The sequence below is a fragment of the Aquarana catesbeiana genome, linkage group LG11 (assembly GCF_042186555.1).
Source record: "Aquarana catesbeiana isolate 2022-GZ linkage group LG11, ASM4218655v1, whole genome shotgun sequence".
Classification (NCBI taxonomy): Eukaryota; Metazoa; Chordata; class Amphibia; order Anura; family Ranidae; genus Aquarana; species Aquarana catesbeiana.
Genome location: NC_133334.1, coordinates 121,363,231 through 121,390,281, shown reverse-complemented (window position 1 = coordinate 121,390,281; position 27,051 = coordinate 121,363,231). Strand labels below are relative to the sequence as shown.

Below are 27,051 nucleotides of genomic sequence, written 5' to 3'. Positions count from 1 at the left end.
TTTGGCTTTTCTTCAGCCTTTTTGCAGATGTTGTAGATTTCACATTGTTCTTAACTGAATGGGTGAGAATAAATCGCAAGGTATATTGATTGATCCAGAGAATAATTTAGGCCAACATCGGTCTGAGCATTGCAGATTGTACACAGAGAGTCTTAGCTTTTCTTGTTGTCTCCGTGATCATTTTCTGATATGCTTTGGGTAGCACCATGTCCCACGTCAGTGCTATGCTCTTGGGCATCACTGTCTACCTTTGATGGCTCTCCTGGCTTCTGGGAAGCATCCACCACTCCTGTGTCCTTGCTGGAATTGCAGCCCATGGCACTTGTCTGCTCAGATGACTTTTGTGTGCACCAGTGTGAAGCAGAAGCAGAATGAGATTGTTGTACTTTCTCCCAAGTTAAATATCCCAGGAAAGTAGATCGTAAACAGTGAAAGTGTGCTTGTTGTCCAGGTAACACTAACATACCTGCCCAGGCTGTGAAACATGCAAAAGGCAGTACAATAGGGATAGCTGGTGGTTTCTGTTAGGTTTTGTTCTGCTCTGATGACTTTCTGTATCCTGTCAAGTAAGTTTGGTTTAATTTTAACTTATTAGAGTTCTTAAGGCATGGAGAAAACCCACGTCTGACATCCACATCAATAGAATGTACACAGGATGGCTCTGTTTTTACATTGCACAGTAATTCTTTATAGGTAAATATTTGACTTTTAGGCTTTTGTGAAGGCATTAATGAAATAGTAAAATATCTTAAAAAAGATTTTGATGATAGGTTTGGGATATAGGTTCTCTTTTAGGTAACATGATCAACTTCTTGCATATATAAATAAACTTTCCGCGCTATCCCTATAGCTAAATCTAAGAACACTGTGCTACAAAAACGAAATGATATAGGAGGCAGCTGAATACCTGTCTGCATCCAACCACCTGTGCAAATGCAATTAATATATACTATCTTCAAAGGTGCAGTGCTCTCCTTCAATACATTAAGTGCTTAGATAAATTAAAATATAAAGTTCATCAGTGATCAAAATAATATTGATAAAATAAAATACAACTATTAAATACACAAATATATATATATATATAAATATATCAAAGTGAGTCCATCTTTCAGTGCCAGTTCATAAAGATATATGTTTTATGTGTAAAATCTGAATCGTGTAATCCCATACACCAAAAACAATCCTGTGTATATCGACCTGTGTTCACCACGGTGCCCTTCACCCCACCTGAGGGTGTCTTCTCACCTGCTTTGGTGGACCCCCACTACCTATAGGAGGTCAGCATGCACCTTTGCAGTGTAACCCTACGTTCACACCTTTTAGGTGCGTTTAGTGCATTTTGCAGTTTGTAGAAGCGCACTACAGTCCATTTAACATGGTTTTCTATGATACTAGTTCACAGCTATGCGTTTTGTGGCCGGTGCGTTTTTGGAAAGGGTCGGAGACTTTTTTCCCATGATTTGCAGCTAATAGGAGCTGCACCAGAAACGCAAGTGGTGCATTTTTTATGTGATTTTTTTATGTGTTTTGCATTTTTTTTACCATATATATAGCTGGTTGTTAAGCAGGGGACCAGGAAGCTGGCCACCACGTCCTTAGCAACCGATGAGTCATCAGCTGAAAGCTGAATGCAAAAATATTTGTGAATATAACTACGTGGGGTCCCCCCCCACAGGTCCATACCAGGCCCTTCAGGTCTAGTATGAATTCAGAGGGGACCCCCACACCAAAAACAAAATGGCGTGCCCCCAATCCATACCAGACCCTTATCCGAGCATGGCGCCGGGCAGGACAGGAAAGGGGGGGACGAGCGAGCGTCCCCCCTCTCCTGAACCATACCAGGCCGCATGCCCTCAACATGGGGGGGGTGGGTGCTTTGGGGCAGGGGGCTCTGCGATCCCCACCCCAAAGCACCTTGACCCCATGTTGATGAGGACAAGGGCCTCTTCCCAACAACCCTATCCAGTGGTTTTCGGGGTCTGTGGGCGGGGGACTTATCGGAATCTGGAAGCCCCCAGATGCCACCCCCTATATGAATGGGTATCGGGTACATCATACTCCTACCCATTCACCTAAAAAGCTGTGAAATGTAATAAAAACACAAGAGCAGTTTTTTGACAATTCCTTTATTAATAGCTCTGTCTCCTCTAGCTGCCTCTTCCCATTGTCTTCTACTTCCCGCCATCTCTTCCTCGAGCTGTCTCTTCCTGCTGCGAGTGTCCCCCCTCTCCTGAACCATACCAGGCCGCATGCCCTCAACATGGGGGAGGGTGAGTGCTTTGGGGCAGGGGGGCTCTGCGCTCCCCACCCCAAAGCACCTTGACCCCATGTTGATGAGGACAAGGGCCTCTTCCCGACAACCCTATCTGGTGGTTGTCGGGGTCTGCGGCTGGGGGGCTTATCAGAATCTGAAAGCCCCCTTTAAGAAAGGGGCCCCCAGACCCCCCCATGTGAATGGGTATCGGGTACATTGTACCCTTACCCATTCACCAAAAAAGCTGTGAAATGTGAAACAAAAACACAAGAGCCAGTTTTTGACATATTCTTTATTAATAGCTCTGTCTTCTCTAGCTGTCTCTTCCCATTGTCTTCTTCTTCCCGCTGTCACCTCCTCAAACTGTCTCTTCCTGCTGTCTTCTCCTTCCTGCCATCTCTTCCCCATGTTGAGGGCATGCGGCCTGGTATGGTTCAGGAGGTGGGGGGGTGTTTGTTGGTCCCCTTCCTTTCCTGACTTGCCGGGCGGCATGCTCGCATAAGGGTCTGGTATGGATTTTGGGGGGACCCCACGCCTTTTTTTCTTTTTAATTTTGGCGTGGTGGTCCCCTCCGAACCAATACTAGACCTGAAGGGCCTGGTATGGATCTGGGGGGGAACCCCACGCTGAAATGCAAAATGCACTGAAAAAACGTGTCTGAAAATGCATCAAGCACAGCCGCATAGATATGAACCTAGACTAAAAGTGGCACTGCTTCCACTGACAGATCAAATCCAATCCACAGCTCTCAGCTGGAGCTGTGCAAGCCGAGGATAGCACTGAAATTTGCCTCTATTTGACTTCTGAATTGTGAGTGGTATTTTTACTCTTAATAAATACATTGTATGGGCAAACTGCACTACGTTTTTTTTCCTCTTGCCTCTTACACTAACTTACATAACACTACGCTGAGAGCTGTGGACTGGATTTGATCTGTCAGTGGAAGCAGTGCCATTTTTGCACTGCAAAGGTACATACTGACCTCCTTTAGGTAGTGGGGTCCACCCAAGCAGGTGAGAAGACACCCTTAGGTGGGGTGAAGGGCACCATGGTGAACACAGGTCGATACACACAGGATTGTTTTTGGTGTATGGAATTACACGATTCATGGATTTGAACATATATATCTTTATGGACTGGCACTGAAAGATGAACTAACTCACTGATATATTTATACAGTATCTGTGTATTTAATAGTTATTGTATTTTATTTTATCAATATTATTTTGATCACTGATGAACTTTATATATTAATTAATTAATGCACCTAATGTATTGAAGGAGAGCGCTGCATCTTTGAAGGTAGTATGATCAACTTCTTGCCGTCTTTGTAGAGCATATAAAAAACACATGTGTCTATAGACTGCCGAGGTTTCCACGCTGAGAGCACATTCACTGCGTGCTCCCAGAACACTGGCCAAGCAATCAAAGAGAGCTCACAATCTCTAGTAATGATTGGGATCTGATGGGATGAGCTTCTAATCACGTGTCCACTGTAACTAGACATGTGCAAATCGTTCCAAATTAGTTTTTTTCAACAAATTCATTAATTCGGAAATATCCAAATTAACGAAAACCCGTTTAACTAATTTTTCTGGAAATTCGGAATTTACAAATTGCGATTATAAACGAATGACCCAAAAATGGAAAAAAAACACTAATGAAACGAAAGCAAACTAATTTTTCGGGAGTGCACAAGTCTAACTATAACAACCAATCACAGTGGTGACATGTTTCAATTTTCTAACCTTAGTTATCCCATCACCATTGACCATTACTATATCTGCTTTATTTTTTACCCCAGTTTATTTATTTAATTATTTTTCACCAAATTATTCTATACCTTCCCAGGGTGCTTTGGTTCTGCTCTGGTCAGTTTATGGGGGCAGTGTGAGCCAGGCTGGGCTGCCTGCCACCCGTGTTGGTCTCCTGGTCCGGGAGCTGTGATGCGCCTGGTGGGCCTCCTCCCACCTCTGGCTTTGCTTGCCTGGGGGGCGTGGGCACCGCCACTGCGCGTCTACGTCACGTACCCCACACAGGAAGTTCGCTGCTCCTTGGGCACCGTTGCGTCCCCAGCTGTGGTTGCCACGCTCGCGAGCGGTTTGGGGGATGGATGGCGGTGCTGGGTTGGGTGCCGCTTCTCGGATCCTTCCTGCCCCCTTCCCCCCTCCCCCTTTCTCTGCTGCGTTGGCGTGACGTTGGTGGCGTCATCGCCACGGCCCCTTTATAGGGCGTCTCCGGGGTTGGCTTTGGCACTCAGGGCTCCTTCACACATCCACACTGGTTCAGGATTCCTTCCCACTTTATCACAGGTATCAGCCTTTTGTCTATCCTCCCTTGTTTTTCACTGCACTGTCCCGGTCCCACGTGGTGGTCTTTTCCAGTTTCAATTCTTTTCTATTCACTTCATGTCAGCCCTTAGGCTGTCATCCTCCTCCTAGTTTCCCCAATCTGGGTTTCCTCATCTTTCCTCCACATACCCTCTCTGCACATAGTGTCAGCACATAGTCTCACCATGGTTCATTTTTCATTCCTACCCACACCTAGGTTGCCTTGTGTTCCATTGCCTGCTCTGGTTGACGCTTGTTGGGGGGGCTTCGGGCGAGATGTCCGCCGCAGCTCCTGGTTGGGAGTACTTGTTCGGACGGCTCATGGTACCCGGCATCACACAGCCAACACACGAACCTCAGTAAGTTTCCAACCTTGGGTTAGGGGTTTGTTACCCTATTATTGCTTAACTGGCCAATTTTTCTTACTCATAGATACATCTTGTGCGTGCTCCTGATGAGTGGCCTTCTAGCCACGAAACGCGTTGAGCTGCCATACGTCATGATCACAATACACATTACCCGGATACCAAGTTCACCTATATACCCCCTCCTTTGGACCAACGAGGTCATAGACTCTTATGGTTTATTGGTTTATCCAACATTATTTTGGTGCATTACATAAGAATCTTGTTTGCCATATATGTGATACTGCTTGTTTGATGCCACTTATACTGTATTATGATTTGATAGCACTACGGATGAATCCTGTTCTGCTATATACGTGACACTGCCCTTATGATGTCATTTATACTGTATTATCATTGTACCATTGTCATATGTTGTACCTGCTTTACTTAATTGTATTGTGTGGCAATCAATTAAAAATTACAAACACACAAGACTCTACAATGTTCACCTTATTTTTTTTATTTTTTTGGCTACCACGTGCCTCATTGAAAGTCCCACCCCCTTGTTCTCTCCCCCCTTTTTTTCTCACAGTGGTGACATGATTGAACAATATTTCCAGCTCCCTGGACCAAAATATCTATTTAAAGTGGAACTAAAGTTCCCTTCTTTCATGAGCAGGCAGGCTTTTTATTACAAAAGAGATATGCAATGCTTCTTGTGCAATAAACTACACCCACCTGCCTGCTCACAGCCCCTAAATGTAAACTGAGCTGTGCATGCACGTCCCAGCTTACAGCAACCAGACGGATCCCTGTGTGCCAGAATCTCCTGTACATGTGCAGGAATTAAGTCATCCTGTGTCCATTAGTCCTATTAGCTACAGTATTTACAGTTAGTGTAGTGAGTCCTCTGCACAGTGTGCACCTAAAGCTACCTGAAGCAAATTGGTGGGGTTCTTCTGATCCTATTAGTACCGCAGGCAGCTGCAGTATTTACAAGTTAGTTTAGTGCATCCTCTGCACAGTGTGCACCTAAAGCTACCTGAAGAAAATTGGTGGTGTTCTTCTGATCCTATTAGCACTGCAGGCAGCTGCAGTATTTACAAGTTAGTGTAGTGCGTCCTCTGCACAGTATGCACCTAAAGCTACCTGAAGACAATTGCTGTTGTTCTGATCCTATTAATACCACAGGCAGGCAGCTACAGTGTTTACAGTTAGTGTACTGTGTCCTCTGCACAGTGTGCACCTGAAGAAATTTGGTGGTGTTGTTCTGATCCTATTAATACCACAGGCAGGCAGCTGCAGTATTTACAGTTAGTGTACTGTGTCCTCTGCACAGTGTGCACCTAAAGCTACCTGAAGAAATTTGGTGGTGTTGTTCTGATCCTATTAGTAACACCCGCAGGCAGCTGTAGTATTTACAAGTTAGTGTAGTGCGTCCTCTGCACAGTGTGCACCTAAAGCTACCTGAACAAAATTGGTGGTGTTCTTCTGATCCTATTAGTACTGCAGGCAGCTTCACTATTTAAAAGTTAGTGTAGTGCATCCTCTGCACAGTGTGCATCTAAAGCTACCTAAAGAAAATTGGTGGTGTTCTTCTGATCCTATTAGTACCGCAGGCAGCTGCAGTATTTACAGTTAGTATAGTGCGTCCTCTGCACAGTATGCACCTAAAGCTACCTGAAGACAATTGCTGTTGTTCTGATCCTATTAATACCACAGGCAGGCAGCTACAGTATTTACAGTTAGTGTACTGTGTCCCCTGCACAGTGTGCACCTAAAGCTACCTGAAGAAAATTGGTGGTGTTCTTCTGATCCTATTAGTACCGCAGGCAGCTGTAGTATTTACAATTTAGTGTGGTGCGTCCTCTGCATAGTGTGCACCTAAAGCTACCTGAAGAAAATTGGTGGTGTTCTCCTGATCCTATTAGTACCGCAGGCAGCTGCAATATTTAGAAGATAGTGTAGTGCGTCCTCTGCACAGTGTGCACCTAAAGCTACCTGAAGACAATTGCTGTTGTTCTGATCCTATTAATACCACAGGCAGGCAGCTGCAGTATTTACAGTTAGTGTACTGTGTCCTCTGCACAGTGTGCACCTAAAGCTACCTGAAGACAATTGCTGTTGTTCTGATCCTATTAATACCACAGGCAGGCAGCTACAGTATTTACAGTTAGTGTACTGTGTCCTCTGCACAGTGTGCACCTAAAGCTACCTGAAGAAATTTGGTGGTGTTGTTCTGATCCTATTAGTACCACCCGCAGGCAGCTGTAGTATTTACAAGTTAGTGTAGTGCATCCTCTGCACAGTGTGCATCTAAAGCTACCTAAAGAAAATTGGTGGTGTTCTTCTGATCCTATTAGTACCGCAGGCAGCTGCAGTATTTACAGTTAGTATAGTGCGTCCTCTGCACAGTATGCACCTAAAGCTACCTGAAGACAATTGCTGTTGTTCTGATCCTATTAATACCACAGGCAGGCAGCTACAGTATTTACAGTTAGTGTACTGTGTCCCCTGCACAGTGTGCACCTAAAGCTACCTGAAGAAAATTGGTGGTGTTCTTCTGATCCTATTAGTACCGCAGGCAGCTGTAGTATTTACAATTTAGTGTGGTGCGTCCTCTGCATAGTGTGCACCTAAAGCTACCTGAAGAAAATTGGTGGTGTTCTTCTGATCCTATTAGTACAGCAGGCAGCTGCAATATTTAGAAGATAGTGTAGTGCGTCCTCTGCACAGTGTGCACCTAAAGCTACCTGAAGACAATTGCTGTTGTTCTGATCCTATTAATACCACAGGCAGGCAGCTGCAGTATTTACAGTTAGTGTACTGTGTCCTCTGCACAGTGTGCACCTAAAGCTACCTGATGACAATTGCTGTTGTTCTACCCCTATTAATACCACAGGCAGGCAGCCACAGTATTTACAGTTAGTGTACTGTGCCCTCTGCACAGTGTGCACCTGAAGAAATTTGGTGGTGTTGTTCTGATCCTATTAATACCACAGGCAGGCAGCTGCAGTATTTACAGTTAGTGTACTGTGCCCTCTGCACAGTGTGCACCTAAAGCTACCTGAAGAAATTTGGTGGTGTTCTTCTGATCCTATTAGTACCACAGGCAGGCAGCTGCAGTATTTACAGTTAGTGTAGTGTGTCCTCTGCACAGTGTGCACCTAAAGCTACCTGAAGAAAATTGGTGATGTTCTTCTGATCCTATTAGTACCACAGGCAGGCAGTTGATTCTGCTAGCTGTAGTATCAGTATATATATACATCCCAGCTTTGTGCAGCTACATCTCACTGCAGGCCATTAGTATGTCTGGAAGGCCAACAAGGAGAGGCAGACAGTCACAAGCCAATAAAAGAGAGCAAGCAGGCTCTGTGTCTAAAGGCAACAGTGCTGGTCATAGAAATGGTGCATCCTCATAAGCACGTGACCGTGGGACAGGCTTGTCCTTTTTTTCAGCAACTGGCCATGTTGAGCCGCAACATGCGGAAGACTTGGTAGAGTGGATGACCAAGCCGTCCTCATCCTCCTCATCCTCTCTCACCCAGGCTCAGGGTACTTTGTTTGGCAAAGCAGCTGCCAATGCGGCTTCTTCCCTCGGCTCAATGGCATCATTCACTCCTTCCCTAGCCCCACGTCCTCCTGAGTAGTCCCCCGAACTGTTTGACCACAGTGTTGGGTACATGCTCCAGGAGGATGCCCAGCGTTTTGAAGGCTCCGATGATGGTACCCAGCTAGAGGAAGGCAGTAATGTGAGCTCAGAGAAAGGGGGTGCCCAAGAAGGACAGCAATCTGGCAGTCATGTTTCCTCAGCTGCAGCATACTGCCAGCTTTGCTCCAGTGATGAGGAGGGAGGGGATAATGAGGTCACTGACTCCACGTGGGTGCCTGATAGGAGAGAGGAGGAGGAGGCACATCTCCAACGAGGCAGGATGCCCTCCAGGGGCCAGCTTAAGGGCAGCACACCAACTGCATCACACCGCAGAGCTCCGCATGTGCAGGGCGCTGCTGTCTCTGCGCATTATTCCAAGTTCTTTGGTGTGGGCCTTTTTTGAGACGAGTGCATCAGATCCCACCACTGCTATTTGCAACATATGTCTCAAGCGTATCTCACGTGGCCAAAACATCACCCGCTTGGGCACCACATGCTTGACCAGACATATGTCAACCTGCCATGCAGTTCGTTGGCAAGCGTACCTAAAAGACCCACACCAAAGAACAAAGCGGACCTCTCCTTGCTCCTCATCAGCTGGGATCTCTAACCCCACTATACCTTCAGTCCTCTCTGAAACCTGCACTGAGAGGAATGAAAATGTAGAATTAGGTGTGTTACGGGCAATCTGCTATCGGTACACTGACGTCAGATTGTACCAGGCAAATTTTCCTGCCCCAGCTGCTGCACCGAAAGAAGTTTACTCCCAGCCATCCACATGCCCAGCGGTTGAATGGTAGCTTGGCTAAATTGCTAGCACTTCAACTGCTGCCTTTTCAGTTGATAGACTCTGCCCCCTTCCGTGAGTTTGTGGAATGTGCGGTTCCTCAGTAGCAGGTTCCCAAACGCCACTTTTTCTCATGGAAGGCAATTCCAGCTCTCTACCGGCATGTGGAAGGCAATGTCTTGGCCTCGCTGGACAGTGCAGTCAGCGGTAAGGTGCATATTACCGCTGGCAGAGATTCTGTCAGCTCTGCAGGGGCAGGTTCAGAGGTGGTTGACGCTACGCCAGCTTAAGGCAGGTATGGTGGTTTGTGACAATGGCATCCTCATAAGCACGTGACACACAGGAAGAGGACGAGGAGGAGGAGGATTGTGTCAGCATGGAGGTGGAGCTTGGCACTTATCAGCAGCAGTCTTCAAGGGATTATTTACAGTCCAAAGAAACCCATGGACTTGTACGCGGCTGGGAGGAGGTGGCTGCAGACCATGTCGTCCTTAGTGACCCAGAGGACTCTGGACTGAATGCCTCAGCAAACCTACGGCTGCATGGCCTCCCTGATCCTGCAAAGCCTGCGGAAGGATCTTCGTATTCGCGGAATCAAGGGGAGGGATAATTACTGGCTGGCAACCCTCCTTGATCCACGTTACAAGGGTAAGGTTGCGGACCTTATCTTGCCGTCACAGAGGGAGCAGAGGATGAAACATCTTCGAAACATCAACGCGTTTCCAGAGCCTGGGAGGTTACAATTTCCTGGTCCTCCTGGACAACGTGTTGCTGAGGCTTCGGTCAGTCACAGAAGGAGCGGTGGAGAAGGTAGCCGTCTGACCAATGCGTTCAGAAAATTTTTTAGTCCGCAGCCCCAAGGTCTGATCGGTTCCAGCAACCATCGCCAGCGTCTGATTCACATGGTGCAGGATTACCTAGGGGCAAGATCAGACTTGGACACCTTTCCCACCGAAAATCCTCTGGGTTACTTTGTCTTGAGGATGGATCACTGGCCAGCGCTTGCACAGTATGCAGTTGAGCTACTGGCCTGTCCTGCATCCAGCGTTCTTTTGGAACATACATTCAGTGCTGCAACAGGCTTTGTAACCGATCACAGGGTGCGCCCATCCACCGAATCAGTCGATCGGCTGACGTTCATAAAAATGAATCTTGAATCACCAGCTACCAAGCACCTGATGCTGATGTAACCAATTATTTTTTTTTTTAATGTGAGATCCCTTCAAGACTGCCTATGCTGTTGCTGAGTGACTATCCTGTTATGCTGAGTCACAATCCTCTTCCTCCTCAATTTTCATGCTGATAGCTTGTATGAACATTCTTGGTTCTGGCCACCGCCACCAGTGGCCAAGGCCCAATTTTTCTGCCCCTGTTTAACAGGGGTGTATAATTACAATTTTTAATGCAATACTTTGCAGCAGGGCTCATTCCTGCGCTCCAACTATAGCATCTGTGAGGGGCAGCAGTGTTGTGGCAATTTTCCCCCCCCTGTTTAACAGGGGCGTGTAATTACAATTTTTGATGCAATACTTTGCAGCAGGGCTCATTCCTGCGCTCCAACTATAGCATCTGTGAGGGGCAGCAGTGTTGTGGCAATTTTCCCCCCCCTGTTTAACAGGGGCGTGTAATTACAATTTTTGATGCAATACTTTGCAGCAGGGCTCATTCCTGCGCTCCAACTATAGTATCTGTGAGGGGTTGCAGTGTTATGGCACCAGCACCAGTGCCCAAGGCCCAATTTTTCAGCCCCTGTTTTAACAGGGGCGTATAATTACAATTTTTCATGCAATACTTTGCAGCAGGGCTCACTCCTGCGCTCCAACTATAGCATCTGTGAGGGGTTGAAGTGTTGTGACACCAGTGCCTAAGGCCCAATTTTTCTGCCCCTGTTCAACAGGGACATGTAATTACAATTCTTGATCTAATATTTCACAGTAGGGCCCATTCCTGTGCCTACCAAGAGTAACTGTGAGGGCTTACAGTGTTGTGGCAACACCACCACCACCACCACCAAAGGCCCAATTTTTCTGCCCCTGTTCAACAGGTGCATGTAATTACAATTCTTGATATAATATTTCACAGCAGGGCCCGTTCCAGCACCCACCAATTGTAACTGTGAGGACTCACAGTGTTGTGGCACCAGCACCACCACCACCACCACCACCAAAGGCCCAATTTTTCTACCACTGTTCAACAATGGCATGTAATTACAATTCTTGATCTAATATTTCACAGCAGGGCCCTTTCCTGCACTCGCCAAGAGTAACTGTGAGGGCTTACAGTGTTGTGGCAACACCAACTCCTAAGGCCCCTATTTCTGGGCAGGCCCCTACTTTCAAACATCCAACTTACAAACGACTCTACTTGCAAACGGAAGGAGACAACAAGAAGTGAGATGAAATTTACCCCTAGGAAGGGAAATTCTCTCCCGTAACAGTTAATATGGGAAAAACGTGTCTCCTCTTCACTGATGCTTTATCACCAATCCTTGTTTCACTAAAAACCCCAAATTTTCAAAAAACATTTGTCATTGGGACAGAAAGTAAGGTGAAATCTTCTGAAGAGGTGCACAAACAGCAAAACAAATGTTACAGGGGTGATAACCCCTTCCTATGTTTTCCAAAAAGCTTAAAAATAGATTTTTTTGGCTGGAGCTACACTTTAAAAATGTACCAGTTCAAAATTACAAACAGATTCTATTTAACAACAAACCTACAGTCTCTGTCTTGTTTGCACCGCCTGTATACTGCTGTTCAGAGGGCCTGGGGCCCCACGCCTTTCCTTTTTTTTAATTTGGGTGTGGGGTTCCCCTTAATATGCATACAAGACCCAAAGGGCCTGGTAATGGACTGGGGGGTGGGGGGTATCCATGCCGTTTGTCTCACTGATTTTCATCCATATTGCCGGGACCTGACATTACATTAAAGCCGCAAGCAGTTTTAATGACTTTTATTCCTTTAAAAATGTCATTTTGTGCAGGGACTGTTCTAAGCATGGGAAACACGCACCACTTTACAGGTATACTATAGACACCCCTATAGACATGATATTTAAAGGAATATTTCACTTTTTTTTTTTTCACTTTAAGCATCATTAAAATCACTGCTCTCGAAAAATGGCCGTTTTTAAAACTTTTTTTGCATTGATACATGTCCCCTGGAGCAGGACCCGGGTCACCAAACCCTTTTTAGAACAATAACTTGCATATTAGCCTTTAAAATTAGTACTTTTGATTTTGAACGTTAGAGTCCCATAGACTTTAATGGGGTTCTAAAGTTTGCGCAAACTTTCGGTCTGTTCACAGGTTCTGGTGCGAACCGAATCGGGGGGTCATCCCTAGTCCCAAACATGAAGCCATTTACTGTTGACTGTCTCACTACCTCTGCTGGAAGTTTATTCCATGCATCAACTACCCCTTTCAGTAAAATAATACTTTCTAAAATTTAGTTTTGAACTTTACTCCAGTTAGTTTGAGGTCATGTCCCTGTGTTCTTGTTCTTGGCTTCATATTAAAATAAAACTGCTTTCCTGAACCTTATTCATACCCTTAATGTATTTAAAGATTTCAACCATGTCTCCCCATTCCCTTCTTTCCAGACTGTACAAATTAAGTTTCTTAAGTAGTTCTTGATATGTTTTATCCCCCAAACCTTTCACCGTTTTTGTTACCCGCCTCTGGACTCCGATTTTATCAATATCTTTGTGTAAGTGAGGTGTAAGTGAGGTCTCCAGAATTGGACACAGTATTCTAAATAAGGTCTCACTAAAGATCTATATAGGCGAATCAGGACCTCCTTCCTCCTGCTGGTGATCTCTCTAGTGATGCATCTTAGAATTTTGTTTGCTTTTCCCATTGCCTGGTCACACTGTTTGCTGATTTTGCAATTACTGTATCTGAAATAAGTACCCCCAAATGTTTTTCCTCTGTAGTTCTGACCAACACTGTACCCCCAATGTTGTACTCTCTCAAGGGATTCTTTTTCCCTAGATGCATTTTTTACGTTTAGAAACATTTGAAGTGGTTGTAAAGTCAGAAGGTTCTTTTTATTTTAATGCATGCATGCATTAAGATAAAAAGCCTTCTGTGTTCAGCAACCCCCTCAGCCCCCCAATACTTAACTGAGCCCCATCTCTGTCCAGCGATGTCCACGAGTCCCTTGGCCGTCCGAGACTCTCCCTCCCGATTGGCTGAGACACAGCAGCGGCGCCATTGGCTCATGCTGGTATCATTCAAAGTAAGTTAGCCAATCAGGAGAGAGAGGGGGCAGGGCCGGGCCACAGCTCCTGGGCTGCTCTGTGCAAATCCACTGCACAGAACAGTGTAAACTAAAATAAATAGTAGCGCTAAACAGTATTAATAAATAAACCCAGTGACAGGTGATAGTGATTAACACTAATACATAAACAATTAATAATAAAGTTTGTGCAAAAATAATCCATACATGAGACTGAATTGTCTCAAACAAGGAAAGCTGAATATATCCTGATGTGAAATCTTCAAAACATTCACCACACTGCGTTCACTCAGTGTTTCCACTCCCCTTCGGTTAAACACTCACCGAATGGCGATGCCTTGCACTCTCATGCTCGGCAAAACAGCATCATCCCTTACAGGGTTAAATATCCACCGATATCCAGACGTGACACCCGATATCATGGACTCTCCATATATAATGAAACAAAGTGCTCCAATAGTGCAGTATCATTGTAAAAAGTTTATTCCATTAAAACAGTTTCAAACATTGCACTCACATATGCTCAAAACAATGAAGCCTAGAGGCATCCACTTGCAGCAGCGAGTACTGGAGTAATGTGGTCTCAGCGGACACAGCATAGGTGAACTGAATCTCACCAGCGAATGATCCTGATCCTCTGAGCGTCACTTCCGGTATAGCATCAAGCGTAAAAAACTGGTTTGCGGTACAGCCACGTCCCGACGTTTCGTCGTAACGATTTACTCATGGGATTGGCTGTACGGTACGGCAACCCTCCCTTTTATAGTGCCGTGTTAATTAAATGAGAGACACCTGCATCACACGTGCTAACAGCATGTTCCCGCAACCACAATACAGCCAGCACTTCCTCTATCTATACTCATATTGCAAGATACAACAACAATTATAGTCAGCGCATTCATATAAAATCTACACAGTGTAAAGCATAAGCGATTCCGCCACTGCTAATCACTAAATCAATGCATATGCCTATACTGCTAAACAATAAATATAAATATATGCATCATAAATTTTAAAAAATATATTTATAAAACATGTTTTCATATAAACAAAATCCTTTTAAATTTTACATACTACATAGCAAACTACTTCTTATTTAACCTCCCTGGCGGTATGATTATGTCAGATTTTTGCGTCTCAAAGTGGTACAATTATTTTGCATAGAAATTTGGCATTTTATATTTGTAGGCCTGTAATTCTTAGCAATAACACACTTAAATCTTTCCAAACAAGAGTCTAGCAGATATCCCAGATATGATGAAGTTTGAAACACAAAATAATAAATTATAATATAATAAATAATTTTAAAAAATAATTATATAATGATAATAAAATGAATTTGCCCACTATTCACTATCGCTCAATTCTGCAAGTGTTCTAATTTACTATCGCTGTTTTCTAGCTGGTCTAAAACCACTTTTGACATAAAGGGACACTTTTTGGTTGCTACGGACAATCTCAAGTTTCCAGGCAGAAAGAACAGTATTTATAATATATGCATATGCATGCAGAGCACTGGACAAAGCACTGGGGAGAAAAGGGATGTGAAATAATTTCATACAGTAATGTAATCTGTAAGATTGCATAGTACTTTTCCCTGTTCTTGAATTTGCTGTCAGGCTCCGCCCGTGCGTTACAGAGCCCGCGGACATAGCGGGGGGACATCGCAGGATCCTGGGGACAAGGTAAGCAACCTCTTCCAGGATCCTGCAATGCAATCCCAAGTGTGGCTCGGGGTTACTGCTAATGGTCCTGAAATTTAACCCCGAGCCACACTCAGGAAAAACGCCAGGCAGGTTAATCGATTATACAGAGAAAAACAAATCCATTTAACATAGTAGAACACATCACCCCCAAAAAAAGAGTTAATCCAGAATTTATTAAAGATGGTATCAAATTACTAGAGGAGAGGAAGGAGGTCATTATAAGGCCAAGCGGATAAAGGGGGAAGGGGGAGTGTTGTTTTGATGGAAAAATCCTTTTATCACAACCAATTAATGGCATTATTAAGATAAGGGTCGACTTACAAGACATCGGTGTCTGACCCTATGAAATTTCATAAATCTCAACTCAATTTTTTGGTTGAATTGGGATTTAGAACTAATGCTATTAATCCCAAAGAAAAGAGATATCTTAATCCGAGTACTTGTAGAATTCCGGTAATTTACACATTACCTAAAATTCATAAAACTCCCCTAATACCCCCTGCACGCCCGATTGTCAATGGGTAAACTTTGTCAATAGGTCTAGAATATGATCACCTCGGGTTGAGCTTTCTACTAACCGTTTTAGAGAAACCCCATTCAGTGCTTCCATTACATCCCTGCTCCTGCTTGGAATAGCAGTTTGAGAATTCCAGTTAATGTCAGGCATGTTGAAGTCACCCATAATCAAAACCTCTCTCTTCATTGCCATTTGAGTTATCTTGTCAATCAACAAGCTAATACAATCTTCAGTCTGTCCTGGGGGTCTGTATATTACACCAATTCTAAGGGAAGATCCCTCTCTGGTTGGAAGGCAGACCCAGAGGGTTTCGAGAATATAAATTGTTTTTTGAATTAGTGTTAGCATTATGCAGGGCTTTTTTTCCCTCAAACAATAGGTGCAGGAACTCCCCTTTTCCCCGCCCCTACCCACCTCCGAGCACCGTCCCTTGGTTCCACCCCCTACCCACCAAAAGTTTCATTTCGTGGTCCTAAGTAATTGGTATGGAATTTGGTAATGATATCAAGAAAAGCAGTAAAATAGATCACCTTCAGCCAGCAACTATAGATCCCCCTAACAACAATGTACCACCCACAACAAAATCCCCCCCCAGCAACAATAGACTCCTGGCAGCATCAACAGATCTTTGCACAGCCAGCATTAATAGACTCTCTGGCAGCCATCAACAATAGACCCCTCCCCCAACAGTAGGTCTCCTTCAGCAACAACTGACCCCCCCAGCAACATAAGACCCACCCCTAGCAACAATAGACCTCCTCAGCAACAATAGACCCCCCTGCAAAAATATATCCCCTCCAGCTAGAACAGATCCCCCAGCAGTGAGCATCAATACCCTGCAGCACACCCCAGCTCCCCTTGCCATTACATACAGTCAGTCCAGGAGGTGCCGGAACTCCGTTCCCCCACGTTCCTGCTGAAAAAAAGCCCTGGTGTTATGCTATCTTTGACATATATGGCAACTCCACCTCCCCTCTTCCCTACTCTCTCGTTCCTGTATAGTGTGTACCCTGGTATTGTTATTTTCCAGTCATTTGAATCCTTGAACCGTGTCTCTGTATTTGCAACAAGGTCCAACACATAAGAGTTGTCAGCTCACAAAGCTTGCTACAAGCATTAGGGCACATGACATGACAAACGCTGCTATCTACTGCTTTATTTTTACCATTCGAAACTTCAACAGAACTGACTACGCCATCAACCCAGTCCTTAGCAACACAAACCCTCACATTTGTTTCAACCTGCTGGGGACAGAAATGCTCCTCCTACATCTCTGCCCCCATTTCTCAGTTTTAATGCATGTTTTTTTTTCTGTTATATTGCTTGCTTTGTTTATGTTATAAAATTTTGCAATTAAATACTCTTCATTCATGAACTGAGGCCGGTACAGTGATCAGTGACAGATCGTCCTGCGATATGATGTCCACCCGGATTGAGGAGAGGCCAGCCCCGGCGTCATCCTCCCATAGGCCAGGCGGGGCGGGTTAAGGAAAATATTTACTAAAGAAAAAACAACAAAAATGTAGGTTTTGCCCATGTTTACCAATCAGAGTTTCTGGTTTATTTTCCCAGAGTATAAAAAATTAAATGTGGATGCCCACTATGGGAGATAACTCACTTTTTTTATTCCCATTTACCTTTCTCCAGCTAGTTCATTAAAAAAAAAAAAAAAAAAAACCCCTAGGGCTATGTTACCTTTGTGATCTCCCAGTTGTATTATCACACAAGCAAGAATGTACCCTGACAACCTCTGACTATTTATGAGTTTTGTAACCAGTCATAGTTAAATAACTTGCAGGACTGGTCATAGACTGCTTGTAGTGAACTGTAATTACATAGTTAGTGTGTTTGAAAAAAAGACACAAATCCATCCAGTTCAACCAATTCATAAATGACAGTGCAATACCAAAACTGTTTACAACTAACTTTGCTGCCAACATGCAGATTTACTAAAACTGGAACACTCATAATCTGGTGCAGCTGTACATGGTGGCCAATCAGTTTCTAACTTTCACTTGTTCAGTTAAGCTTTGACTATAAGGCTGGGTTCACACTGCTGCGGTGCGGGAACGCAGCGAATTTACTGCGGGTTCCCGCATCGCACCAACTCGCACAGCAGTTCACACTGCCATATGCGAACTGCTGGGGAGTGTCATACAATGTTAATGACACCCCCAGTTCAGCCCGCATATCGCACTGCGAACTGACAATTCGGACATTTTCGGATCGCATAGGTGTGAACACCCATGCGATCCGATTCTGGTCCGAACAAAAAAAAGGGTCCTGTGCGAGTTTGGACCGAATGCGGTGCGATATCAGCCATACTATCTGTATGGCTGATATCGCACAGCACAGACATCGCATGTGATGTGAACAGCAGTGCGCTGCGAATCACATACGATGTCTGCCACCGCAGCAGTGTGAACCCAGCCTTAAACCCGCAAGTTGATTGCAAAATCTGGTAAAGATCTGCATAGAAACCAATCTCCAGCTTTAGTAAACTGCCCGGTCATTTGAAGGTTGGTAGGGGAGACTGGTTTTCACCTTGTCATCAATCAAGTAAATTCTTTTGCAAAGCTAGCTTTTTTCTGAATTCGCTAAATATTCAGGTCACGACATAGCATCACCACTTTGGGTGATATTATGCCTCAGGGTGCTTTACTATCGATTTCTGCCCTCAAATTTAAGTTACCCCAGTGGATGCGGTTCAGATACTTGCAGCTGCAACATGCTGTTAGGGCACAATTTCCCCAGGTGCCTCTCCTCCAGGCTGATCCAATAGAAGAACTGCTACCTCCTGGTGAACTAGACAAGCCTCTATAGACTCTATACGCTGCACTCCTGGGCACCGACTCACCTAAAATGGACAGGTTATGGGGGGTGTGACATACTGTCACTAGACAAGGAAGAGTGGGAGGATTGTCTGGATCAGGGTCCTGGATTGGTCATCTCCTCCAGGGATAAGCTCATCCAAGTAAATTTCCTCCACAAGATTTGCTGCACACCTCAGAGATTACACCGCATATTCCCAGATCGGGACCCCAACTGTCCTGGATGTAAAACACAGGTAGGGACTTTTCTCCATATGTTTTGGGATTGCCTGGCTATATCCTCCTACTGGTCAGCAGTGTTCGGTGAAATTAATCTTAAATTACAGTTGTCCCTCCCTGTGTTGCCGGAATTAGCGTTGCTGGGGGTCCATGATGACGCGCAGCGGTCTCATCATTTAACCACTTCAGCCCCGGAAGATTTGGCTGCTCAATGACCAGGCCATTTTTTGCGATACGGCACTGCGTCATTTTAACTGACAACTGCGCGGTCGTGTGACACTCTACCCAAACAAAATTGACGTCCCTTTTTTCCCACAAATAGAGCTTTCTTTTGGTGGTATTTGATAACCTCTGCGGTTTTTATTTTTTGTGCTATAAATGAAAGAAGAGCGACAATTTAAAAAAAAACACATTATCTTTTACTTTTTGTTATAAAATATATCCCACATTTTTTTTCAAAAAAACTATTTTTTTTCCCTCAGTTTAGGCCGATATGTATTCTTCTTGGTAAAAAATTGTAATAAGCATATATTGATTGGTTTACGCAAAAGTTATAGTGTCTACAAAATAGGGGATCGATTTATGGCATTTTTTTTTTTTTACTAGTACTGGCGGCGATCTGCGGTTTTTATTGGGACTGCGATATTGCTGCAGACAAATTGGACACTTTTGACACATTTTTGGGACCATTGACAATTATACAGCGACCAGTGCTATAAAAATGCACTGATTACTGTATAAATGTCACTGGCAGGGAAGGGGTTAACACTAGGGGGCGATCAAGGGGTTAACTGTGTTCCCTAGGTGTGTTCTAACTGTGGGGGGGGGGTGGAACTGTCTAGGAGGAGAGAGAGATCGGTGTTCATACCTAGTATGAACACACGATCTGTCTCCTCTCCCCTGAGAGAACCGGGATCTGTGTGTTTACACACACAGATCCCGTTTCTCACTCAGTCAAGCTGCAGAAACCGGGCTAAACAGTCCCAGGACTGTTTGTGTAAATTGAGCTAGATTGAATGCACTTAGATGGCACTGAATAGAAGGCAGAAAAATGTTCTGATGCACACACGTTTAATGCATCTGGTGCAGTTCGTTGAAAGTCCTCTAATCCTTGGATCAATACACTCCACAATTCATTGGGATACATTCAGATCTATTTATGTTACAGATTCTGCTGAGGCTCCATGCACACTAGATGCTCAAAAAACGTTTGTTTGAAAGTGATTTTGCAGTGTTTAGGAACCTTTTTAAAAGTGTTTAGGAGCGGTAGTGTTTTTGCTAAGAATCGGGTGGTGAATAGCTGCCTGTTAAGGAGCGGGCCTGGAAGCCAACTGCCATGTCCTTAACAATGGATGACTCATCAGCTGTCAGCGGGGTTCCCTGCAGACAGTTGAATGTAAACACAATTGCCGACAATAAAAAATTGGGTCTGGTATGGATTTTAGGGTGAACACCACACCAAAAATTAAAAAAATGGTGTGCCCCCCCCCCCAAAATCCATACTGGAATGTGTGCGTCTCCACAGACCCTGCAATGGAGGCAGTTTCCTATGATCTAGATATGTATGTTTGTATATGTTACATGCATTCATCGTGTTGGACTCATTATTGGTCTAGTATGGAGGAACAAACAATTTTTATTGGTATGTCCCTTGTATGTATTTGTGGGTCCATATGTATATGTGCAACTGCACATGCATGCATCTCCATATGGGATGATTGATTTACTATCTATTATAATGTCCATCCTCTCTTTGTTTGATATATGTATATTTATTTTTGTTTTTTTTCCTTTTTCAATATGATTTTATTGGTGTTTTGTATATAAATCACAATGTTTCTATGCGATTGTTGGTCCATGCCCTTTTGTGTATGGATGATTTCTCGGTATGCGTGGGAGTATGGACTTTCAGTTTGATTTTCTATTCAAGTCTCCAACTGGATGCTCCTAGGGGCTGAAGCTTGGTGATTGATCGGGCTGTGTCTTACTGAGTATCACCGCCCCAAGAACACCTGTAGCTACTGGGGCGGTCTATTTAAGTTTTAGCAGTATTTCAGTCATTGTAATGATTAAGCACAAGATGTATGTGTGAAACGCGTCTACATGACCATATGTTGGTGTCTTTGGTGTTATCTTTGTGAACAATAAAAGGCAATCGGAATTTCTGGATGTGTAACCATTTCTTTCTTTTTTCATACCCCCAAAATCCATACCAGACCTTTATCCCAGCATGCAGCCTAGCAGGACCGGGTTGTGAGGGGGATGAGAGATTGCCCCCCTCATGAACCATACTAGGCTACATGCTCTCAACATGGGGGGTCCTCATGTTGATGAGGACAAGGGGCTCTTCCTCACAATCCTGGCCCTGTGGTCGTGGGGGTGCGGGGGGTGATTTATCAAAATCTGGAAGCCCCCTTTAACAAAGAGGCCCCCAGATCCCACCCCCCCATGTGAATGAGTATGGGGTTTATTGTACCCCCATCAAAAAAGTGTCAAAAAGTAAATAAAAACACACACACAGTTTTTGACAAGTTCTTTGGGGTTTTTTGTTAATTTTTTTTTTTTTTTTATAATGTCCCCCCGTGTAGATCCATCATCAATCACGATAAACACTGGGCGCCGACTAGAAAAGGTCCGCTCCTTATAAAGGCTCCCACTATTTGACTGCGCCGCCGACTCCTGACACTAAATAAATTAAGAGGCAAGGCCACCCGTCCCCTTGGGATGTCATTGACTTAGCATTCCCCGGTTGACAAGGACTTGTCAAAAAAATGTGCGTGTGTTTTTATTTGCTTTTTGACACATTTTTGGTGAATTTTTGAAATTGTATAATGTACCCCTACTCATTCACATGGGGCAGTGGGATCTGAAGGGAACCCTGCCCAAAAGAACACCCTCATATTGGCATGTCCTCGCTCATCCCCCTCCCATTTCCTGGCCTGCCAGACTGCATGCTCAAATATGGGTCTGGTATGGATTTTGGAGGTGACCTCACACCCTTTAGCATGGGGTTCCCCCTAAAATGTGTACCAGACCCGAAAAGGGCCTAGTATGGGGGGGGGGCTTTTTGTTCTTTTTTCTCAATTTTTATTGCCAGCAATTGTGTTTGCATATATCTGACAGCGGGGAAACTCGCTGACAGCCGATGAGTCATCCGCTATGTACAAGAGTACTTCTTCCTAGTATTCAAGTGTAATATATGAATCAATGTCACTGGGAGTGAAAAGATGGGTTACTGTGCTTGTGAAGTCTGGTACAGGCTCAGCAGTACCAGCTCAGAAATTTTGTATAATACAACTTGAGAAGAGCCATGAAGGTTATTGAGGAACTGTTATTCATAGGGCACAGAGTGCAATGAGTTAAAGAACTGTGCCATGGATTACAAAGAGTTAATTGTGTTCTTTTTGAGAAGCATCACTTATAAGTTGGTGTGCTGCCTTAACACCAGTATTGCATTAAATGGCAGCTTCAACCTGCCTTTAGGGGCACTAGCCAATGCTCTCTCCCAGTCCCTATATAGGCGCAGTAAGCCTCGCCCACATGCTGTTAGGAGATTTACCCTCATACTTCTGTGAATTGAATAAAATTCAAATCATGGATGGCATTGCCTGCACCACTCAGCTAGACAAACTTCAATTGAGAGATCAAAGGAGGTGGGTGGAAGAAAGTCAGCCAAACAATGACTGCAGCCAATGAGTTGCATTCATTGTTTGGGCATTTTGACAGTCACAGGTGCTAACTATCTGTACACAATAACCAGCTGGAGATTTGTCCATCCATGCTGTTTAGGGATGCTCATATGTCTCTATAGTCACTCTAAGGCTCTGTTTCCACTAGTGCGAGTTGTTTTGCGACTTGACACATGTCAAGTCACATGACAAGTCAAAACCCATGTATTTCAATGGTCCCCGTTCTAATTGGTGCGACTCAAGTCGCAGTGACTCCAAAAAAGGTTCTTGCACTACTTTGTTCCGTCTTCGGTGCGACTTGTTCTCCATAGAAAGGTATTAAGTTGCAATGCAGTCGTATATACATGTCTGACACCGCGACTTTGTTGCGACTTCCACGGAAGTCTACGGAAGCACATGATCTCTGCTCCTCCCAAATACATCACTTCCTATATTGATGTATGTGAGTGTGGAAGACAGCAGGAAGCATGCCTAGGGCTAGAAAAAACAAGCGACAAGTTCATGACAATGAGAAATTATTAGGCTTGTCAGACAACATCCGGCAATATATGACCTCAGAGATCCAGGTTATAAAGATCATGCAAAGACGGAGAGAGCATGGTTGGAAGTGGCTCGCATATATTATGATACCTGGGACTCTTTATCAGCCACAGAACGTTCTTCAAAAAGTAAGTGGTTGATATATGCTGCTTAGCACTTTGCGCCTTGCACCTATTTAAATATTCTGCAACCAATGGGTGTGTGTTAACAATGTGCACTGTGTTTTCTTGGTGGGGACCGCTTCTCCTGCCAGGAGATCACAATGGTTTGGCAGGAGGGAATCCCCTGTCAACACTATCTGTGTTGATGGTGGAATTTATATAGTTACTTTCCTGTAACCTGTGGCTGCAGGAAAGTAAATCTGTGTGTGTGGGCCAGCAAATAATATTTGACCACGGTCCAAATAATATTAAATAATATTAAAGATGGCCCTGTCAACATCCTTCAGCACATGGCAAATTATGCAGGTGTCATGGGTAATATATTTAGCGGTTGTTTTAACACCATCCATATCAATTATGCAGCCTAGCAAATGAATGACCTATAGGCAGTTAATAAAGTTTTTTGTTTAATTTATTATTTGCTTTATATTTTGTAGTGCACTCATTACAAACTCGATGGAGAAGTCTCAAAGACTGCTGCAACCGGTACTTACGAAAATTAAAAGAAGGAAGGAGTGGTTCCGGCTCAAAAAGATTAGCCCCATATGCCCATGCCGGGGATCTTGATTTTTTAAAACCAGTGTTGGAAATGCGAGAGTAAGTTATCAGCAGGCATATGTTACGAATTGTACATATCAAATTGTAATGCTTACTTAAAAAATATGTGATTTGTATTTCAGAACCCAAGCAAGCTGGGAAGACAGCACACAGGGTTTGGCAGCAGAAGATGAGTCAGAGGAAGCTGCTGCGAAGGAGGAGCAAGAACAATTCCAAGACAATGTTGACAAGGAACTGTTCGTAGATGAATCAAGGTCAACATCAAACTCAATGAATGAGGAGGATGCAGAACCAGGGCCTAGCAATGTCTCTAGGCCTTTGCGAAGATCTTCAAGGGGAAGTGCCCGGCCTGTGAAACCCATGGATAAAATTTTAGATGTAGTCAGTCAGATGTCCACTAAAATGGCTGAAAACCAGTGTGAAGACACAGCATTTCTCACTGTAATTTTAGGCATATGTAAACAGGTACCCCCTGAGAAAAAATATGCACTCAGGATGGCTTTGATGTCAACTGCTCAATCATTTGTGGGTGAGGGGCCAACAACATCCTCAGCATATATGCAACCCCCCCTTCCCCAATATCCCCCTTATCAACAATACACTCACTTTCCAAGTACACAGTATGCTCCACCAATAAACCGTCCATACTGTGACCAGTATGGTAATATGCTGAATCTCTCAAGGCCACGCATGTTGCATCCAATTCCTGCCCCCACTACCTCTACCCTTGGCCCCCCAACCACTCACCAACTTAGGCAGCCTACACCCAGTCAGGTTCCGCCTTTTCTTGAAAGGAAATATTACCCTGGTCCATCAGTGGATTTCCCTGGACCAACCAATAGTTCAGTTTCCGGGACCACTGAAAACAAAACATACGAACAATTGTAATTTTCAATTATTTTTGCTGTGGGTTTAAGACTTGTTCTATATTTTTTGGTTGGTTGTGGAGGCCAAAACAACAACTGTTGAATTTTTGAGTTCATGGAACTTATTTCTTTATTCTTGCCTTCTTGCAAAAAGATTTGTCTTGTAAAAAAGATTCAGATTATATATTTTATTTTTTTTATGACTTTTATTTTTGTGTTGTTCAAAGTGAAATATTTTATTATTTTAATATTTGTTGTGCTTTTTAAAAAGTAAAAAAAAATGGTGTAGTTCACCAAAACAAAAAAAAAATTTTTTTTGGTGCATTCGTGCACAAAATTCAGGAAAATAAAAATTTTTCTGGTTACATTATGCATTTTCTAATTATCCTTTTTTCGAATTTGTGTTAAAGAAATGTTATTCTGCATTTGAATGCAATGAAACATAACAGACATCTAAATAATATTACAATAAAATGCATGACATACATTATGCAATGGCATCCTGCTGCCAGGGGACAGAACCAGCAGCAGACATAAAATACGACGAGAATCCCTCATGCACAGTGGCACCATTGGTGGTGCCCCTACTGGCACTCCATTGTGCACCTTCCAGATCGTGCATGAGGGAATCTTCAAAAAGATAGCCATCACGAATTCTAACAAAATTATGAAGCACACATGCTGCTTTTACTGCAGATATTGCATTCTCAAGTTTTAAATTAATTGGTGTATGTAGCAAACGCCACTTGTTGGCTAAAATGCCAAATGAACATTCTACCACTCGTTTTGCCCTCGTTAACCGGTAATTGAAGATTCGCCTCTCTTCACTCAGACACCTATTGGAATAAGGCCTTAATAGATGCTCACTGAGAGCAAAGGCCTCATCCCCAACATACACAAATGGCATTGGCGGCCCATTTGTTCCGGGCATCGGACAGTCCTGTGGCAGGTCCAGACCATTTTCCCTCAACATTCTTCCAAACGATGATCTTTGGAAAATACTGGAGTCTGAGCTGCTGCCATATGATCCTATGTCTATATAGCTAAAACAATAATTGCCATCAGCCACTGCTAGTAATACAAAAGAAAAATATTTTTTGTAGTTAAAGTATTTGGTTCCACTGCCGATGGGCATCACTACCCTCATATGTTTTCCGTCAATTGCCCCGAGACAATTCGGGAAATTGCAACGATCCCAGAAAACTTCCGCTATCTTTCACCAATCTTCGCAAGTGGGCTTCTTCAGGACCAAATCCCTAAGGACATTCCAGATGTCTCTGCAGGTATCGTGGACAATATTGCTGACAGTAGTTTTGCCAACCAAAAACTCATAATGCAAACTTGCAAAGGAATGTCCAGTTGCCAGGTACCTAAAATGGAACAGTACATACAGTTTATTATAATGATACATATTTACACTAAGCTACTTCAAAAAACTAAAAAAAAAAATGAGCTAGGAAGGAGGTGCCTGAGGAAGTGTAGGAAGAAGAGGAGCAGGAGAAAGACACTGGTGATGTAGAGGCAAAGTTAATATTGTAAAAACAATCTCACGCACAATTACATGCTAGTATTTATTTTTTTTACTTCATGTAAAGAGGATGAAAGAATGATGTGGATATCCAAATGCCACATAGAAGTTAAGAAGAAGAAAAAGTAGGTATGAAAAGTTATAATGAGTCTTTCAACAGCTGGAATACTCCTTCTGAAACTTGTGTTTTGTCGCTCTAGATGGCTAGAGAGCAAAGCCAACAATTCATCAAAACTGTAAAGAGAAAAAATATGGCTCTTATCTACATTGACCATGTGAAAATCAAACATTTAAAAATCGAGTTCCATTTTTGAAACAATTTGATCAGGTTATAGTTAACACTTCTAGCTATTCAAACCTTAAAATTATAAAAAGAGTCATACTGACCAGGCATATACACCTTTTCATAAATATATCTGGCAGCATTTGCAAGTTGACATCAAAAAATGTTCTCACCTTCTAATTGACATCCTTATGTAGTTGAAGAATTTGTCTTCATGAGCACGGAGGTCGTTCTAAAGGACCCCAAACTGGCCTCTCACTTCCCTTTGGGCGATGATGGGATGGATCCAAAACCTATGCCTTCTCCTCCTCCGGTTATCCTCCTCTTCTTCGTCTATAAATGCTGCTACAGCAGCCAAAATGACTGCTGACCCAACATATTGCATGGCCAACATGTTTGCTAACAAACATACAACACGTGACAATGAAAGAGGAAGGGGAAATAACTAAGCAGGATAAGGAATTACATCACTATGACTAAATCGATGAACATCAAAGTCGCACAAAGTCGTTTTTAAAGTTGCTACAAATCGGAACACAAATCGC

The 27,051-nt window shown here is 43.7% G+C and overlaps 1 long non-coding RNA gene across 1 annotated transcript; it reads left to right on the top strand.

The window, feature by feature from the left end:
• The first annotated feature begins 488 nt into the window (after positions 1 to 488).
• Positions 489 to 24,592, top strand: LOC141112302 (uncharacterized). The gene is made up of 3 exons (XR_012236565.1): positions 489 to 566; positions 23,709 to 23,868; positions 23,952 to 24,592. It is a non-coding gene; the product is annotated as an uncharacterized lncRNA (long non-coding RNA).
• The last annotated feature ends 2,459 nt before the right edge of the window (positions 24,593 to 27,051 follow it).